Source organism: Apodemus sylvaticus, chromosome 19 (assembly GCF_947179515.1).
Source record: "Apodemus sylvaticus chromosome 19, mApoSyl1.1, whole genome shotgun sequence".
Classification (NCBI taxonomy): Eukaryota; Metazoa; Chordata; class Mammalia; order Rodentia; family Muridae; genus Apodemus; species Apodemus sylvaticus.
The window spans coordinates 54,268,702-54,272,816 of record NC_067490.1 but is presented as its reverse complement, the minus strand read 5'-3'; the positions used below and the strand labels follow the sequence as shown (position 1 = coordinate 54,272,816).

The following is a 4,115-nucleotide window of genomic DNA, read 5'->3' as shown; positions in this document are numbered from 1 at the left end:
CTAGTTTTCTGAGGAACTGCCATACTGATTTCCAGAGTGATTGTACCAATTTGCAACCCCACCAGTGGAGTAGTGTTTCTTTTTGTCCGCATCCTCACCAGCACTTGTTTTCTCCTGAGTTTTTGATCTTAGCCATTCTGACTGGTGTGAGGTGAAATCTCAGGGTTGTTTTGATTTACATTTCTCTAATGACTAATGATGTTGAACTTTTTTTAAAGATGCTTCTCCACCATCTGAGGTTCTTCAGGTGAAAATTCTTTGTTTAGATCTGTACCCCATTTTTAATAGGGTTATATGGTTTTCTGGGGTCGAACTTCTTGAGTTCTTTGTATATATTGGATATTAGCCCTCTGTCAGATACAGGGTTGGTGAAGATCTTTTCCCAATTTGTTGGTTGCTGATTTGTCCTTTTGATGGTGTCCTTTGCCTTACAAAAACTTTGTAATTTTATGAGGTCCTAATTGTCAATTCTTAATTTTAGAATATAAGCTATTGCTGTTCTGTTCAGGAACTTTTCCCCTGTGCCCAAGTCCTAGGGTCTTTCCCAGTTTCTTTTCTATTAGTTTCAGTGTTTCTGGTTTTATGTGGAGGTCCTTGATCCACTTGGAGTTGAGCTTAGTACAAGGAGATGAGGATGGATCAATTCAAATTCTTCTGCATGCTGATCTCCAGTTGAGCCAGCACCATTTGTTGAAAAGGCTATCTTTTCTCCACTGGATGTTTTCAGCTCCTTTGTTGAAGATCTAGTGGCCATAGATGTATGGGTTCATTTCTAGATCTTCAATCCTATTCCATTGATCCACGTGCCGGTCACTGTGCCAATACCATGCAGTTTTTAACACTATTGCTCTGTGGTACTGTTTGAGGTCTGGGATACTGATTCCCCCAGAATTTCTTTTGTTGTTGAGAATAGTTTTAACTATCCTTGGTTATTTGTTATTCCAGATGAATTTGAGAATTGCTCTTTCTAACTCTATGAAGAACTGAGTTGGGGTTTTGATGCGTATTGCATTGAATCTGTATATTGCTTTTGGCAAGATGGCCATTTTTACTTTATTAATCCTGCCAATCCCCGAGCATGGAAGATTTTTCCATTTTCTGAGGTCTTCTTCCATTTCTTTCTTCAGATACTTGAAGATCTTGTCATACAGATTTTTCACTTGTTTGGTCAGAGTCACACGAAGGTACTTTTTTTGTTTGTGGCTATTGTGAAGGATGTCATTTCCCTAATTTCTTTCTCCTCCTGCTTATCCTTTGAGTATAGGAAGGCTACTGATTTGCTTGAGTTGATTTTATAACCAGTCACTTTGCTGAAGTTTTTTTATCAGCTGTAGGAGTTCTCTGGTGGAGTTTTTTGGGTCACTTAAATAAACTATCATATCATCTGCAAATAGTGATACTCTGACTTCTTCCTTTCAAATTTGTATCCCTTTGACCTCCTTATATTGTCTAATTGGCCTAGCTAGTACTTTAAGTACTATACTGAAAAGATATGGAGAGAAGGGGTAACCTTGTCTAGTCCCTGATTTTAGTGGGATTGCTTCAAGTTTTTCTCCATTTAGTTTGATGTTGGCTACCAGTTTGCTGTATATTGCTTTTACTATGTTTAGGTATGGGCCTTAAATTCCTTTTCTTTCCAAGATTTTAAGCATGAAAGAATGCTGAATTTTGTCAAATGCTTTTTCAGCATCTAATGAAATGACCATGTGGTTTTTAAAAGTATGGAACACTTCACGAATTTGCCTGTCATCCTTGCACAGGGGCCATGCTAATCTTCTCTGTATCGTTCTAATTTTAGTATATGTACTGCCAAAGTGAGCGCACCTCTTCTATTTTTAAACATGCAATAATTACTTATTTATTATCAGTAGTACACTTGTCAAGAGAAGATGAGAACTTATTTATCTCACTCTCCCCACCCATCCTTTCTCTTACCCTTCCCAGTCTCTAGTAACAATGATTCTCTTCTCTGCTGCTATAACATCTTCCAGACTGACACAACATTGCACTATTAGAGCAGTTGTAATATAATATGCATAATATAGTCCAAATATAATACATTAATATTACTAACTAATTAGGATGGGAATGGCAATGGTATGCAATGTATTCTTGTGTACAAAGGAGTTCTTAATCCCTACAACAGAATTTTCTACTTCTATATGGAATAGCTCTTGTATAATATCCTTGCTCTGTTATTTATTTCGAGCTTGTAAATTTGAGAAAATTACTATATCTAATCATCTTTCAATTTTATCAGTATAATAAGCACAAACACACACACACATGCACAGAGAGAGAAAGAGAGAGAGAGAGATACAGTTAAATTAAATAACAGATTGATATTCAAAATATATGTGAGGTGCAAACAGCACTCCCAATGATTATAATCAGTTGAAATCACTACTATGACAGTGTGTACAGAAACTACTTTCCTTATCTTGCCTATGGGCCCTTGGCAATATAAACAGCCTGAGGTGTAGCTGATAATGAGTTAGATCATTATCAAGAAAGCAATCATTACAGTCTATCATGTTTAAGAAGAAGCCCAGAATTTCTACTTTCACACTACAAAATTTGCTCCATTATAGCCAAAATATAAATTTGTAAAGGAATTTTAATCCAGCTACGTGGCTGTTCTGGCAATGGAAGACATCTAATGACCTCCTAGGTCTAAGTGATTCATCTGGAATGCAGATATGTCCTGTATTACACTATGATTTTTCTGGAATACAAACATGCCTTTAGTACCTCCAATCCCTAAATAACCTTTATAGAAGAAAGCATCCATGCTTGACAGTAATATCTAATTGAGGAACAGACAAAGTAATGAATCATAGAAAGATTTGACAGAATGAGTCATAGATAGTATATGCCCAACTCAAATGAGAACAGCGCAGGAAAGAGAAAACTTAAGAGAGCAGCCAAAGAAAGGGTGAGCAGTATTACCAGGACAGTTTTATAGAGACAGGTTGCAGGTGAAGACTGAATGAGCCAGAGAATGAAAAAGAGCCAGAACCAGAAAAGATGAGGACAGTTAATTTGAGGCCAAGAAGAGCAATTCAGTCAGAAACTTAGAGAAGGCAAGTATGATCAGTCAGCTCGGAGTATAGTTTGAGCCAGAACAGTTTGGAGTATAGTTTGACTTGAAGCAGTCAGGCAGAATACAGAAAGAACTAGAAAGAATGAGCTTATTCAGCAGTATCAGATGATAAAACATTCTAGGCCTATGTGAGCAAACAGGGACAGGAAGATTAGATTGTACATAGGCTAAAAGCTTCCAGACCTAAACCTAGGGAAAGAACAGAAAAAGAAATGGTCTGGACTTAGCCCAAATCATTTATTCTCATAGCTTGGGTATGGCTTTCATCTTGTCCCTTCATCAGAGGAAATAAATGTTACATTTACTTCTTGAGTTTCATTTGGTCTATGAATTGTATATTGGGTATTCTGAGTTCCTGAGCAACATCCACTTATCAGTGAATGCAAACAGTTCACAAAACCAAATGAAGTTGAAGAAGAAGGAAACCAAAGTATGAATACTTTGGTCCTTCTTAGAAGGGGGAACAAAATACCCATGGAAGGAGATACAGAGACAAAGTGTGGATCAGAGATTAAAGGAAAAACTATCCAGAGACTGCCCCACCTAAGGATCCATCCCATATACTGTCACAAAATCCACATATTATTGTGGATGCCAACAAGAGCTTTCTGACTGCTGTATCAGGCTGAGAGACTGAGCACAATACCTGACAAATACAGAGGTGGATGCTCTCAGCCAACCATTGAACTGAACACAAGGTCCCAAATGGAGGAGCTAGAGAAAGGACCGAAGGAGCTGAAGGAACTTGCAGCTCCATAGGAGGAACAACAATATGAATCAACCAGTATCCCCAGAGCTACCAGGGACTAATTCACTGACCAAAGAGTACACATGGAGGGACCCATGGTTACAGCTACATATGTAGCAGAGGATGGCCTTGTTGGACATCAAACTGAGGAAAGGTCCTTGGTCCTGAGAAGGCTTGATGCTCCAGTATAGGGGAATGCCAGGACAGTGAAGCAGGAGTGGGTGGGTCAGTGATCAGGGAAGGAGGGGATAGGATATGTTGTTT

At 38.3% G+C, this 4,115-nt stretch overlaps 1 non-coding gene across 1 annotated transcript; it reads right to left on the bottom strand.

The window, feature by feature from the left end:
- Positions 1-1,715: 1,715 nt before the first annotated feature.
- LOC127670309 (U6 spliceosomal RNA) lies at positions 1,716-1,822 on the bottom strand. The gene has a single exon (XR_007974523.1). It is a non-coding gene; the product is annotated as a U6 spliceosomal RNA (small nuclear RNA).
- Positions 1,823-4,115: the final 2,293 nt, after the last annotated feature.